This window comes from Salvelinus sp. IW2-2015, unplaced genomic scaffold (assembly GCF_002910315.2).
Source record: "Salvelinus sp. IW2-2015 unplaced genomic scaffold, ASM291031v2 Un_scaffold1738, whole genome shotgun sequence".
In the NCBI taxonomy this organism is placed as follows: domain Eukaryota; kingdom Metazoa; phylum Chordata; class Actinopteri; order Salmoniformes; family Salmonidae; genus Salvelinus; species Salvelinus sp. IW2-2015.
Window position 1 is genome coordinate 123,925 of NW_019943122.1, and position 16,530 is coordinate 140,454.

Here is a 16,530-nt window from a genome sequence, read left to right on the forward strand (position 1 = left end):
TGCAATGATCTGTGAGCTGCTCTGACAGCTGATGCTGTCACGCCCTGACCATAGAGAGCCATTGTTTCTCTATGGTGTAGTAGATCAGGGCGTGCCTGGGGGTGATCTAGTATATCTATGTCTATGTTGTGTTCTAGTTTCTTTTTCTATGTTGGTGTTTTGTATGATTCCCAATTAGAGGCAGCTGGTAATCGTTGTCTCTTATTGGGGATCATATTTAACTAGTTATTTTTCCCACCTGTGTTTGTGGGATCTTGTTTATGTGTTAGATGCCTGTGCGCACTCCATTGTCGTCACGTTTCGCTCATTCTTTATTGTTTTTGTGCATTTCAGTCATTAAACATGTGGAAACTATAGCACACTGCACCTTGGTCCGATAATTCTTACAACGAATGTGACAGATGCTTAAAGTTAGAGAGGGAGATATAAGATTCCAGCTTCAGTGATTTCTGCAATTCATTCCAGTCATTGGCAGAAGAGAACTGGAAGGAAAGGCGGCCAAAGGGGGAGTTGGCTTTGGGGATGATCAGTGAAATATACCTGCTGGAGAGCGCGCTGCGGGTGGGTGCTGCTATGGTGACCAGTCAGCTGAGATAAGGCGGGGCTTTACCTAGCAAAGACTTATAGATGACCTGGAGCCAGTGGGTTTTGCGACGACTATGAAGCGAGGACCAGCTTCATTAAAGTACTTTAGCAAGCGTCAATGACAAATCAGGACAGGTCATTTCACTGAGCAGCCATTATGAACACAGGCTATAAAACAGTGATCACTAAGGTCATTACAGAAAACACCAGACTGATACCTATCAGGAATATTTGTGAGGATAACATCAAGGAGAGTAGCCTTTTCTGAGTGTTTGGAGTCATACCTTGTGGGATTGGTGATAATCTGAGAAAGATTTAGGGAGTCCCATTGCTTTAGGACTTGGTGAGGTGGTTTAAGCATGTCCCAGTTTAGGTCACCTAGCAGGACAAATTCAGACTTAGTGTAAGGGGCCAGGAGAGAGCTTAGGGCAGGTAGGGTACAGGCCGGTGCTGATGGAGGACGATAGCACCCAACAGTCAACAAAGAGCTATTTGAAGGTTTAATGCTTAAAACCAGCAAATAAAATTGTTTGGGGACAGACTTGGAGACAACCGAGCACTGACGGTGATCCTTCGTAAAGATTGTCACTCCCCCACCTTTGGAAGATGCGTCTTTCCGAAAAAGGTTATATCCAGAAAGGTTAACATCAGTATTCAAAACACTCTTTCTTAACTACGTCTCAGTAATGACCAACACATCTGGATCGGAGCTGTGAACCCACACTTTCAATTGATCCATTTTAGGTAATAAGCTTCTAGTGTTAACGTGCAGAAAACCCAGGCTTTTACAAGAGCAGAAATCAGTGAAGCAGATATCAGAGCACAAGTCAGAATTGGGTCTAGCAACAGTAGATGGGCCAGGGTGTACATGCACATTTCCAGATATCATCAGCAGTAATACAATCCGGGCACGGCAGAGGACAGGGAGAGCTCTGCAGTGCTGATTTATGACATCTGAATGTGCATCAGATGGCAACAAGATCATATTGTACAGCAATTTCATCAGCTAACATGAATACAAAGCCGGCGAGAGGTGGTTAGAATAGGATGGGAGGCCAAAAGTCTGTGTAACCAATAGAGAGTCAGAGTCCCGAGTGTGGGAATGAACAGTCTGTCTCACAGTTGGGTAAACAAGACAGTTCATAGTCAACAAAGCATGCAGGAGTCATAAGGCAAATAGCAAAATGCACAAGACAAAATATATAACGACTTGGGGCTAGCCATTGTAAAGTCAGAGTCACTCGCTCCAACAGTGCCTGTCTGCTGGAGGCGAGCAAAAGCTCAGGAGAGAGGGGGGAGGGTGATGGGGTACCTGTACCAGACAGGGGGAGACAGGCCAGGGCAGACGGTGAACAGGAGGGGGGAGTGTGGTGGGGACCTGTACCAGACAGGGAGAGACAGAGGGGGAGGTGGTGGGGTACCTGTACCAGCCAGGGAGAGACAGGCCAGGGCAGACGGTGAACAGAGAGTGGGGGAGTGTGGTGGGGGTACCTGTACCAGACAGGGAGACAGGCCAGGGAGAGAGGGGGAGTGTGGTGGGGGTACCTGTACAAGACAGGGGAGACAGGGCAGGGAGAGAGGGGGGGAGTGTGGTGGGGGTACCTGTACCAGACAGGGAGAGACAGGCCAGGGAGAGAGGGGGGAGTGTGGTGGGGGTACCTGTACCAGACAGGGGAGACAGGCAGGGAGAGAGGGGGAGTGTGGTGGGGGTACCTGTACCAGACAGGGAGAGACAGGCCAGGGAGAGAGGGGGGAGTGTGGTGGGGGTACCTGTACCAGACAGGGGGAGACAGGGCAGGGAGAGAGGGGGGAGTGTGGTGGGGGTACCTGTACGCAGACAGGGAGAGACAGGGCAGGGAGAGAGAGGGGAGTGTGTGGGGGTACCTGTACCAGACAGGGGAGACAGGGCAGGGAGAGAGGGGGGAGTGTGGTGGGGGTACCTGTACCAGACAGGGGAGACAGGGCAGGGAGAGAGGGGGGAGTGTGGGTGGGGGTACCTGTACAAGACAGGGGGAGACAGGGCAGGGAGAGAGGGGGGAGTGTGGTGGGGGTACCTGTACCAGAGGGAGAGACAGGCCAGGGAGGAGGGGGGGGAGTGTGTGGGGTACCTGTACCCGACAGGGGAGACAGGCCAGGGAAGAGAAGGGGGAGTGTGGTGGGGGTACCTGCACCAGACAGGGGGAGACAGGGCAGGGAGAGAGGGGGGAGTGTGGTGGGGGTACCTGTACAGACAGGGGAGACAGGGCAGGGAGAGAGAGGGAAGTGTGGTGGGGGATTGTCTCTGAACAGTAGGAGGTGGCTTCTTTGGATTTGGGTGGGGGGTAGCCTGTCATTTGCTGGGCTCAAAGGCTTTGACACGTCTCACTTCACACCTCAGTGCTAATTGACGTTGATCTGGTCTGTCTGGTCTGTTCAGTTCCGGTTGGATCGTGTATTAATCCTTCCAGGTAGTTTGTCCAAAATTAGGTTGTAGGTTTGTAGTTTTGATCTGGAGTGAAGGTTATGCTGTGGATGGCACTCATCCTGTACGTGTCCCTGACATAACACAAAAAAAATCCAAGTTTATCTCACTCTAAATCTATTATTTTTGTAAAACATGCTGAAAAACACAGAAGCTCATCTGTCCATGGCCTCTCTCTCCAGCAGCACTCTGATGCAGCCAGCTCTCTCCAGCAGCACTCTGATGCAGCCAGCTCTCTCCAGCAGCACTCTGATGCAGCCAGCTCTCTCCAGCAGCACTCTGATGCAGCACTCTGATGCAGCCATCTCTTCCAGCAGCACTCTGATGCAGCCAGCTCTCTCCAGCAGCACATCTGATGCAGCCAGCTCTCTCCATGCAGCCAGCTCTCTCCATCAGCCAGCTCTCTCCATCAGCCAGCTTCTCTCCAGCAGCCAGCTCTCTCCAGCAGCACTCTGATGCAGCCAGCTCTCTCCATCAGCCAGCTCTTTCATCAGCCAGCTCTCTCCATCAGCCAGCTCTCTCCCAGCACTCTGATGCAGCCAGCTCTCTCCAGCAGCCAGCTCTCTCCATGCAGCCAGCTCTCTCTCCATGCAGCCAGCTCTCTCCAGCAGCCAGCTCTCTCCAGCACAGCAGCTCTCTCCAGCAGCCAGCTCTCTCCATGCAGCCAGCTCTCTCCATGCAGCCAGCTCTCCTCCAGCAAGGCCAGCTCTCCCCCCTCCAGCAGCCCAGCTCTCTCCATGCAGCACTCCATCTCTCTCCTTGGTCAAATAGCACTTACACAGCCTGGAGGTGTGTTGGGACATTGTCCTGTTGAAAACACAATGATAGTCCCACTAAGCCCAAACCAGATGGGATGGCGTATCGCAGCAGAATGCTGTGGTACCCATGCTGGTGAAGTGTACCAAAGCAGGCCCCACTTGCCACCATGTGTGGGTGGTTAAGTTACTTTACAGGAGGGGATTTTGAGAGGCATTCTCCTTTTTAAATGAACCCCAAAATGGTATTCTTTCTAGTCTATCCTACAGAGGAACTGCTGTTCCAGTTTCAACTGTTCTGCCTGCGGCTATGGAACCCTGACCTGTTCACCGGACTTGCTACCTGTCCCCAGACTGCTGTTTTCAACTCTCTAGAGACAATCAGGAGGGTAGAGATACTGTTAATGATCAGCTATGAAAAGCCAACTGACATTTACTCCTGAGGTGCTGACCTGTTGCACCCTCTACAACCACTGTGATTATTATTATTTGACCATGCTGGTCATTTTCCTGAACATTTGAACATCTTGGCCATGGTTCTGTTATAATCTTCCACCCGGCACAGCCAGAAGAGGACTGGCCACCCCTCATAGCCTGGTTCCTCTCTAGGTTTCTTCCTAGGTTTTTGGCTTTCTAGGGAGTTTTTCCTAGCCACCGTGCTTCTACACCTGCATTGCTTGCTGTTTGGGGTTTTAGGCTGGGTTTCTGGACAGGACTTCGAGATATTAGCTGATGTACGAAGGGCTATATATAAATAAAATTGATTTTGAAGGACAGTTACTAGGTCAAGTCATACTCACATTTCTGAGGCAAATGCCCACTGTCCCAAAATGTATCTATTTTCTTGTTACTAGGGGCGTTCCCCAGACGTACCAAACGTATATGAACCTTGTAGAATTAAACTTCTGTTAGGTGACATGACACTGGAGAGGGACAGACCAACAGATTTCAGATGGTCAGGTTAGGACGGCAACGGTCAATTACCAACTAATCCTACCACCTGCATGGCTTGGCATCGCCTCCTTCGTCACTGTTTCCCCAGTGTAACTTGTAGTGTGATTCCCTCCACCCCAGTGTACTGTGTGTGGTGATTCCCTCCACCCCAGTGTACAGTGTAGTGTGATTCTCCTCCACCCCAGTGTACTTTGTAGTGTGATTCCCTCCACCCCAGTGTACAGTGTAGTGTGATTCCCTCCACCCCAGTGTACTGTGTAGTGTGATTCCCTCCACCCCAGTGTACAGTGTAGTGTGATTCCCTCCACCCCCAGTGTACTGTGTGTGTGATTCCCTCCACCCCAGTGTACACGTGTAAGTTGTGATTCCCTCCACCCCAGTGTACTTTGTAGTGTGATTCCCTCCCACCAGTGTACTTTGTAGTGTGATTCCCCCCCCCCCACTATTGTACATTTCTTCTGAGGCATCTGGAACAGAATAACAACAGAATAGAAGAAGGAGGAAGAGGAAGAGGGGGCCTACCAAGAAGAGGAGGAGTATGAAATAGAAGAGGAACTAGAGAAGCTTGCCTTCTCCTCTGATACCAGAACTAGAGAAGCTTGCCTTCTCCTCTGATACCAGTTCCTCAGGATTGAGCCAGTAGCTCATCAATGTCAAACCCATTCGGAAAGTATTCAGACCCCTTCACTTTTTGTCACGTTACAGCCTTATCCTAAAATTGATTAAATGTATTTTTTCCCCCTCATTAATCTACACACAATACCCCATAATGACACAGCAAAAACAGGACAATCCTGTCTCAGCGCTTTACGGACAATTCCTTCGATCTCATGGGTTGGTTGTTGGTCTGACATGCACATAATCACAAAAGGAAGACAGGTTTAGACGTTTTTCCCAATGTATTAAAAATAAAAAACAGAAATACCATATTTACATAAGTATTCAGACCCTTTGTTATGAGACTCAAAATTGAGCTCAGATGCATTAGGTTTCCATTGATCATCCTTGAGATGTTTCTACAACTTGATTGGAGTCCACCTGAGGTAAATTCAATTGATTGGACATAATTTGGAAAGGCGCACACCTGACTATATAAGGTCCTACAGTTGACGGTGGTATTGAGCGTAGATTGATGAGGGAATAAAAAACAACAAACATACATTTTAGAATAAGGCTTTAACTTAACAAAATGTGGAAAAAGTGAAGGGGTCTGAATAATTTGCGAATGCACTCTATGTTCACCATCAAACCCATGTACAGACTGTTTTCCCTTGATATACAACAACATTTATAGGTTGCCATGAACATCTATATTGTGAGCATGTCAACCAAATCGAAAAGATCAGAATACATCCCATGCTTGGTGTATTAGAGTACATTCACACACCATGAGTAGAGGGACAGGGGAAAGGGGATACCTAGTCAGTTGTAAAGGGAAAAGGGGGATACCTAGTCAGTTGTAAAGGGAAAAGGGGGATACCTAGTCAGTTGTAAAAGGGAAAATGGGGGATACTAGTCAGTTGTAAAGGGAAAAGGGGATACCTAGTCAGTACAACTGAATGCATTCTACTGAAATGTGTCTTAACGATTTAAACGTACAATAAACGCATATACTATAATTTAAGACTCTTAAATTGAAAATAAATGAAAAATAAATAATAATAATAAATTAGAGAAAAACGTTAATTTAGTTTCTTGAGGAACAGTGTGAAGCTAATGTTACATTTAGACATTTACATGAGCTTTCGGCCAAGAACGCTCATAATGAAATGATGAAATGATTTGGAATAAAATCATTATTCTGTTGAATCTGGGTGTTTTGTCGACTTATTTGCTACTAATTACCTGAGAGGAAAATACAAATCGAATCAACTTTTTTTAATGTTGAACCTTTTATATGACTTAATAAATGATACATTAACAGTTTTACTTTAGTCGACCCCTCGAGACCCGGGCGTCCCCTCGCCCCGGGCGCGAACCAGGACCCTCTGCACACATCACAAAACAGTCACCACCAGAAGCATCGTTACCCATCGCTCCACAAAAGCAGCGGCCCTTGCAGAGCAAGGGGAACCACTACTTCAAGGTTCCAAAGCGAGTGACGTCACCTTGATTGAAACGCTATTAGCGCGCACCACCGCTAACTAGCTAGCCATTTCACATCGCTTACACATCCATAGAGATCCTATAAATCACGTTCATGTCCATTCTAGTATTGTAATTATATGAAGCATCTTTGATTCTTTGCCTGTTGAATTATTGATGATTGGAGCACCAAGAGGCTCCGCCCTATCATTAAAAAAAAGCCAGATTCTTTGCCTGTTGAATATTGATGAATTGGAGCACCAAGAGCTCCGCCCCTATACATAAAAAAGCCAGATTCTTTGCCTGTTGAATATTGATGAATTGGAGCACCAAGAGGCTCCGCCCCTACATTAAAAAAAGCCAGATTTTGCCTGTTGAATATTGATGAATTGGAGCACCAAGAGCTCCGCCCTATCATTAAAAAAAAGCCAGATTCTTTGCCTGTTGAATATTGATGAATTGGAGCACCAAGAGCTCCGCCCTACAATTAAAAAAAAGGCAGATTCTTTCCTGTTGAATATTGATGAATTGGAGCACCGAGAGATCCGCCCCTATCATTAAAAAAAGGCAGATTCTTTTGCCTGTTGAATATTGATGATTGGAGCACCGAGGGCTCCGCCTCCTAATTAAAAGCCAGATTCTTGCCTGTTGAATATTGATGATTGGAGCACCGAGAAGTCTCCGCCCCCTACCATTAAAAAAAGGCAGATTCTTTTGCCTGTTGAATATTGTATGACTTGGAACCGAGAAGGCTCCGCCCTACATTAAAAAAGGCAGATTTTCTTGTTGATATTGATGGTAATTGGAGCACCGAGTAGGTCTCCGTCCCCTACCATTAAAAAAAGGCAGATTCTTTGCCTGTTGAATAATGATGACTTGGAGCACCGAGAAGCTCCGCCCCTACCATTAAAAAAAGGCAGATTCTTTGCCTGTTGAATATTGATGACTTGGAGCACCGAGAAGCTCCGCCCCTACCATTAACAAAAGGCAGATTCTTTACCTGTTGAATATTGATGACTTGGAGCACCGGGAGGCTCCGCCCTACCAGACCGCTCAGTGATCTCCTATTAGCGCGCTGTCCGTGATGCTGAATGTACCACAGAAAGGCTTCTCTGAAAGTCACTCACTAAATTCTCTACTTTCTGGATTACAATTGGGATTATGATTTTTTTCCTCACAGGACAACAACTAACGACCAAACGACGTAGGATTACAATTATTTCTGAAAAATGGAATTATCCAATGTCAATTTGAGAGGAATTATGTGCAACACAGCGTGAGGAGAGGACCAGGCTACATTCAGGTGAGCTACTGTTGCTTTATCCGACGACACAGGACAGTCTAGATGCTGTTTGAACGTCTGTAACTATATACCTATCAGTGTTTGGTAAACGACTACCAGGTTATTGTGTAAAGAGAGCACCCCATCGTAGGCTACATGTTTTGTCAGTTTAACAACAACGTTACTTTGAACAAACAACGTTAATTGGCTATCATAGAGATACTTACTATGGACTGTAATTATGTTACAGGCTATTTGAAGATTCTGCGATGTTTTAGACCGATAGTACTGCTATATGCGTATATATGTATATTCAGAGCTTACCTAACTGGGATCTGCTTGAGCAGAGTTTAAAGCCATGGTATTATCTATCACTAATCCGTAGGTACACGTGTTAACAGCAGTGGTCTTCACAGATCAGATCACTCCATCACGAAATAAATAAACATCAGGATTGAGGTCAATTATATTTCAATTCCAATCAAATCTGGAAGTAAACTGAAATTCAATTTCTCTCCAATGTTTTTCAATTAGGAAAATAAAGGATTTGGAAATGGGTTTACGTTCTGAATTTAAATGGAAAATACCCCCGAACCCTGAAAAAACATGCAAAAGACCATGTCACTTGAGGTCAACAGAAATGTTGATCTCAGTAAATTAATTACGACCTACCTATACTATCGCCTATATACAGACATAACCATGTAGGACTAGATATTTTTGATCATAGCATTGATTTTCGTGACTTTTTGACTTTGACTTTAAAACAGGAAGTTATTTCAGTGACGTTTACATTCACAAGTTGAATGACTTTTTATAAAGCCGTTTTGAAATGAGAAAGACAATCAAAACGTAAACTCTCTTAGCCACTGTACAGATTATAGTCAATAAATAAACATGGAATCAAATATTAGCCACGTGAGGTCAAAACCAACCTAACCATGGTCTCTGACTCTCTGTCTACACCACAGGTCTGTGGTCAATGACTCTATTCATAACCGTGCTATTATTAGCGTAGGCTACCATTGATTGCTATCAATAATTAGGAATATTTTCAATTTTACAGCACTTTGAACGAACAGTTCATAACTTTCTGCCAATTTACTTGAAGAGGACATTCTTTCGGTGAAATGTAAATTCACAGGGAAATAAACACACTGGTCTCTTCTTTTACATGTTTTACTATCCACACCACAGGTCAGTGGTCTCTGACTCTCTGTCTACACCACAGGTCAGTGGTCTCTGACTCTCTGTCTACACCACAGGTCAGTCTCTGACTCTCTGTTCACACCACAGGTCAGTCTCTGACTCTCTGTCTACACCACAGGTCAGTGGTCTCTGACTCTCTGTCCATACCAGGGGTCAGTGGTCTCTGACTCTCTGTCTCCTAGGTGATATTATCATCAGGGTGATGTATGTGTACCTCTGTCTCCTAGGTGATATTATCATCAGGGTGATATGACAGGTGGTTTTACAGATACCCAGTCTAAAACCACACTAGTGTTTTACAGATACCCAGTCTAAAACACACAGTGTTTTACAGATACCAGTCTAAAACCACACAGTTGTTTACAGATACCCAAGTCTAAAACCACACAGTGCTTTACAGATACCCAGTCTAAAAACCACACAGTGCTTTACAGATACCCAGCCTAAAACCACACACGTGCTTTACAGATACCCAGCCTAAAACCACACAGTGCTTACAGATACCCAGCCTAAAACCACACAAGTGCTTTACAGATACCCAGTCTAAAACCACACAGTGCTTTACAGATACCCAGTCTAAAATCACACAGTGCTTTTACAGATACCCAGTCTAAAATCACATAGTGTTTTTACAGATACCAGTCTAAAACCACACAGTGTTTTTACAGATACCCAGTCTAAAACCACACAGTGTTTTACAGATACCCAGTCTAAAACCACACAGTGTTTTTACAGATACCCAGGCCTAAAACCAACACAGTGTTTTACAGATTCCCAGCCTAAAACCACACAGTGTTTTACAGATACCCAGCCTAAAACCACACAGTGTTTTACAGATACCCAGCCTAAAACCACACAGTGCTTTACAGATACCCAGCCTAAAACCACACAGTGTTTTACAGATACCCAGCCTAAAACCACACAGTGCTTTAACAGATACCCAGTCTAAAAACCACACAGTGCTTTACAGATACCCAGTCTAAAACCACACAGTGCTTTACAGATACCCAGTCTAAAACCACACAGTGCTTTACAGATACCCAGCCTAAAACCACACAGTGCTTTACAGATACCCAGTCTAAAACCACACAGTGCTTTACAGATACCAGTCTAAAACACCAGTGCTTTACAGATACCCAGCCTAAAAACCACACAGTGCTTTACAGATACCCAGCCTAAAACCACACAGAGCTTTACAGATACCCAGTCTAAACACACAGTGCTTTACAGATACCCATTAAAACCCACACAGTGCTTTACAGATACCCAGCTAAAACCCACAAGAGCTTTTACCGATACCCAGCCTAAAACCACAAAGAGCTTTACAGATACCCAGCCTAAAACCCCCCAAAAGACTTACAAGAATACCCAGCCTAGAAACGCCCCAAAGAGCTTTACAGAAACCCAGCCTAAAACAAACACAGTGCCTTTACAGATACCCAGCCAAAAACCACAGTGTTTTACAGATACCCAGCCTAAAACCACAAAGAGCAAGCAGAAGCACGGTGACTAGTAAAAACTCCCTAGAAGCAGGAACCTAGGAAGAAACCTAGAGCGGAACCAGGCTCTGAGAGGTGGCCAGTCCTTTTCCGGCTGTGCCGGGTGGAGATTTTAAGAGGTCAGCCAATCAATGATCAGTTCACAGTCAAAACCTGCTCGACATGACAAACGTGTACCCTGCATCTATTTAAAAAATAACTGGGTGTGTGGACAGCTAGAAAATAGGCCTCGTCTTATATCTGGTATGGTTCCATTCATTCTCAGTCTTTCAATGGTCTTTCCTTTACATTTTTACATTACATGAGTCATTTAGCAGCTCTTATCAAGAGCAATTTACCACTGGGGGCATACGGCTGAGTCGTTGTTTTCGTAAATCCCACATGAAACATTTAGGAAAGTCAGACTACAGTATGTCTGACTATAACTGCTAGTCGTAAAGAAACGCAGGTCTGTACGGTTGTGACAGTGTGTAATCACCGCCTGGTACATCCAATCACATGACATTAGGATCCTCTCCATCGTTCAATCAGATGCTAGGCTGTAAGATGTGATAATCAGCAGTGAGATTGGAGATGACAGATTAGAGGAGGCTCAGTATCTGTCCCATGTGGCGCGCTCTACCTTTCATAGTGCATTACTTATGACCAGAGCCCAGCATAGGAACTCTACCCATAGGAAACCATAGGACTCACCCATAGGGAAACCCATGGACTCACCATAGGACTCTAACCCATAGGGAAACCCATAGACTCTACCCATAGGGAAACCCATAGGACTCTAACCCATAGGGAAACCCATAGGACTCTACCCATAGGACTCTACCCATAGGACTCCTACCCATAGGGAAAACCAATAGGACTCTAACCCATAGGGAAACCCATAGGACTTACCCATAGGGAAACCCATAGGACTCTACCATAGGAACCTAGAACTCCTACCATAGGAAACCCATAGGACTCTACCCATAGGACTCTACCCATAGGACTCTACCCATAGGACTCTACCATAGGGAAACCCACAGGACTCTACCCATAGGGAAACCCATAGGACTCTACCCATAGGGAAACCATAGGAACTCTACCCATAGGACTCTACCCATAGGGAAACCATAGGACTCTACCCATAGGAAAACCCATAGGACTCTACCCATAGGGAAACCCATAGGACTCTACCCATAGGACTTACCCATAGGGAAACCAATAGGACTCTACCCATAGGGAAACCCATAGGACTCTACCCATTAGGACTCTACCCATAGGACTCTACCCATAGGACTCTACCCATAGGACTCTACCCATAGGGAAAACCCACAGGACTCTACCCATTAGGACTCTACCCATAGGGTTTCTACCCATAGGACTCTACCCACAGGGTTTCTACCTAGGACTCTACCCACAGGGTTTCTACCCATAGGGCTCTACCCACAGGGTTGCTACCCATAGGGCTCTACCCACAGGGTTTCTACCACAGGGTTTCTAACCCACAGGCCTTCTACCCACAGGGCTTTCTACCCACAGGGTTCTACCCACAGGGCTTCTACCCACAGTGTTTCCTCACAGGGCTCTATCCACAGGGTTTCTACCCACAGGGCTCTACCCACAGGGTTTCTACCCACAGGGTTTCTACCCACAGGGCTCTATCACAGGGTTTCTACCCACAGGGCTTCTACCCACAGGGCTCTACCCACAGGGTTTCTACCCACAGGTTTCTACCCACAGTGTTTCTACCCACAGGGGTGGGGTTCTACCTACAGGGTTCTACCCCACAGGGTTTCTACCCACAGGCCTATACCTACAGGGTTTCTACCCACAGGGTTTCTACCCACAGGGTTTCTACCCACGGGTTTCTACCCACAGGGTTTCTTACCCACAGGGTTTCTACCACCAGGGCTTCTAACCTACAGGGTTTCTACCCACAGGGCTCTGGTCAAAAGTAATGCAGTTTAAAAGGAACAGGATGTCATTTGGAAAGCACACATGTTGTTGTCATGACGAGGGTTATTCTGGCTGACTGAAAAACAATTTTCAAAGTGACAATCAAGGCAGGCGAGCGATCTGAGAGTGGAGCGGACTTCAGGAGGCTCCTAAAATACATTCTGATTAAGTCTTAAACACTAAACAGGATCAGTGTCCTGGCCCTCTAAAGATCACCTGCCACAGCTTTAGAAGAACCATGCCTATAGGTAGGCCCTGTAGCTACTGTGGCTAGGCCCTGTAGCTGGGCCCTGTAGGTAGGCCTTGTAGCTGGGCCCTGTAGGTGGGCCCTGTAGGTGGGCCCTGTAGCTGGGCCCTGTAGCTAGCCCCTGTAGCTGGGGCCCTATGGGTAGGCCCTGTAGCTACCTGTGGCTAGGCCCTGTAGCTGGGCCCTGTAGCTGGGCCTTAGGTAGGCCCTGTAGCTGGGCCTGTAGCTGGGCCCTATAGGTAGGCCCTGTAGCTACCTGTGGCTAGGCCCTGTAGCTGGGCCCTGTAGCTGGGCCCTGTAGCTGGGCCCTATAGGTAGGCCCTGTAGCTGGCCCTGTAGCTGGGCCCTGTAGCTGGGCCTATGGTAGGCCTGTACTGGGCCCTATAGGTAGGCCCTGTAGCTGGGCCCTGTAGGTAGGCCTTGTAGCTGGGCCCTATAGGTAGGCCTTGTAGCTGGGCCCTGTAGCTACCTGTGGTTAGGCCCTGTAGCTAGGCCCTGTGGCTAGGCCTTGTAGCTAGCCCTGTAGCTGGGCCCTGTAGCTACCTGTGGTTAGGCTGTAGCTAGGCCCTGTAGCTGGCGCCTGTAGCTGGGCCCTGTAGCTACCTGTGGTTAGGCTATAGGTAGCCCTTGTAGCTGGGCCCTGTAGCTACCTGAGGCTAGGCCCTGTAGCTGGGCCCTGTAGCTGGGCCCTGTGGCTAGGCCTTGTAGCTAGGCCCTGTAGCTGGGCCCTGTAGCTAACCTGTGGCTAGGCCTGTAGCTGGGCCTGTAGCTGGGCCCTGTGGCTAGGCCCTGTAGCTAGGCCCTGTGGCTAGGCCCTGTGTTTTACCAGGTCTACAGGTCCATAAAAATAGAACCATTCTAGGTCTATGGTCACGTATAGACTATGTGAAGGACTCTTTTAAGGACCTCTAGTATGGGTGAGTAAGATATTTTAAGACATTTTACAGAAGCACCCTGAAGACCTCTAGTATGGGTGAGTAAGATATTTTAAGACATTTTTTTGTTAATGGCGATTTTCGAGGAACAGTTCATTAGACATTGGCTTCTGGGAAGAGATAGCGTACTTAGCCTGTCCTTGGACACTTTGTAATGTATCCAAAATGCACTGGCTGAGAGCGGAGCTTTTCTGTCTAAACACAGGACATTCTGACTGCTGCTCCTGCTGGTGTTACATATTGAGATTACACTGGTGGTGTTACATATTGAGAATACACTGGTGGTGTTACATATTGAGAATACACTGGTGGTGTTACATATTTGAGAATACACTGGTGGTGTACATATGGAATACACTGGTGGTGTTACATATTGAGAATACACTGGTGGTGTTACATATTGAGAATACACTGGTGGTGGTTACATATTGAGAATACACTGGTGGTGTTACATATTGAGAATACACTGGTGGTGTTACATATTGAGAATACACTGGTGGTGTTACATATTGAGAATACACTGGTGGTGTTACATATTGAGAATACACTGGTGGTGTTACATATTGAGATTACACTGGTGGTGTTACATATTAGAATTACACTGGTGGTGTTACATATTGAGAATACACTGGTGGTGTTACATATTGAGAATACATTGGTGGTGTTACATATTGAGAATACACTGGTGGTGTTTACATATTGAGATTACACTGGTGGTGTTACATATTGAGAATACACTGGTGGTGTTACATATTGAGAATACACTGGTGGTGTTACAATATTGAGATTACACTGGTGGTGTTACATATTGAGAATACACTGGTGGTGTTACATATTGAGAATACCTGGTGGTGTTACATATTGAGAATACACTGGTGGTGTTACATATGAGAATACACTGGTGGTGTTACATAATGAGAATACACTGGTGGTGTTACTAATTGAGAATACACTGGTGGTGTTACATAATGAGAATACACTGGTGGTGTTACATATTGAGAATACACTGGTGGTGTTACATATTGAGATACACTGGTGGTGTTACATAATGAGAATACACTGGTGGTGTTACAATATTGAGAATACACTGGTGGTGTTACATAATGAGAATACACTGGTGGTGTTACATATTGAGAATACACTGGTGGTGTTACATAATGAGAATACACTGGTGGTGTTACATATTGAGATTACACTGGTGGTGTTACATATTGAGAATACACTGGTGGTGTTACATAATGAGATTACACTGGTGGTGTTACATAATGAGAATACACTGGTGGTGTTACATATTGAGATTACACTGGTGGTGTTACATATTGAGAATACACTGGTGGTGTTACATATTGAGAATACACTGGTTGGTGTTACATATTGAGAATACACTGGTGGTGTTACATAAATGAGAATACACTGGTGGTGTTACATATTGAGAATACACTGGTGGTGTTACATATTGAGATTACACTGTGTGGTTACATATTGAGAATACACTGGGGGTGTTACATATTGAGAATACACTGGTGGTGTTACATATTGAGATTACACTGGTGGTGTTACATATTGAGAATACACTGGTGGTGTTACATATTGAGAATACACCACACTGCATAATAACTGCATCATTCTGCTCTTATTAAAAGCATTAAGGTAAGTGAATGGAGAACCTGGGATCAAATGTAACTGAATGGAGAACCTTGGATCAAAGGTAGCTGAATGGAGAACCTTGGATCAAAGGTAGCTGAATGGAGAACCTTGGATCAAATGTAGCTGAATGGAGAACCTTGGATCAAAGGTAACTGAATGGAGAACCTTGGATCAAAGGTAGCTGAATGGAGAACCTTGGATCAAAGTAGCTGAATGGAGAACCTGGATCAAATGTAGCTGAATGGAGAACCTTGGATCAAAGGTAACTGAATGGAGAACCTTGGATCAAAGGTAACTGAATGGAGAACCTTGGATCAAAGGTAACTGAATGGAGAACCTTGGATCAAAAGTAGCTGAATGGAGAACCTTGGATCAAAAGTAGCTGAACGGAGAACCATGGATCAAAAGTAGCTGAATGGAGAACCTTGGATCAAAGGTAAACTGAAAGGTCATCACCCTGATGATAATATCACCTAGGAGACAGAGGTACACATACACACCCTGATGATAATATCACCTAGGAGACAGAGGTACACAACATCACCCTGATGATAATATCACCTAGGAGACAGAGGTACACAACACATCACCCTATGATAATATCACCAGAGACAGAGGTACACATACATCACCCTGATGATAATATCACCTAGGAGACAGAGGTACACACAAATCACCCTGATGATAATATCACCTAGGAGACAGAGGTACACATACATCACCCTGATGATAATATCACCTAGGAGACAGAGGTACACATACATCACCCTGATATAATATCACCTAGGAGACAGAGGTACACATACATCACCCTGATGATAATATCACCTAGGAGACAGAGGTACACATACATCACCCTGATGATAATATCACCTAGGAGACAGAGGTACACATACATCACCCTGATGATAATATCACCTGGAGACAGAGGTACAC

The 16,530-nt window shown here is 45.7% G+C and overlaps 1 pseudogene; it reads left to right on the forward strand.

The window, feature by feature from the left end:
• The first annotated feature begins 7,906 nt into the window (after positions 1-7,906).
• The window catches only part of LOC112071836 (cyclic nucleotide-gated channel cone photoreceptor subunit alpha-like), a 30,662-nt pseudogene continuing 22,038 nt past the window's right edge, over positions 7,907-16,530 (forward strand).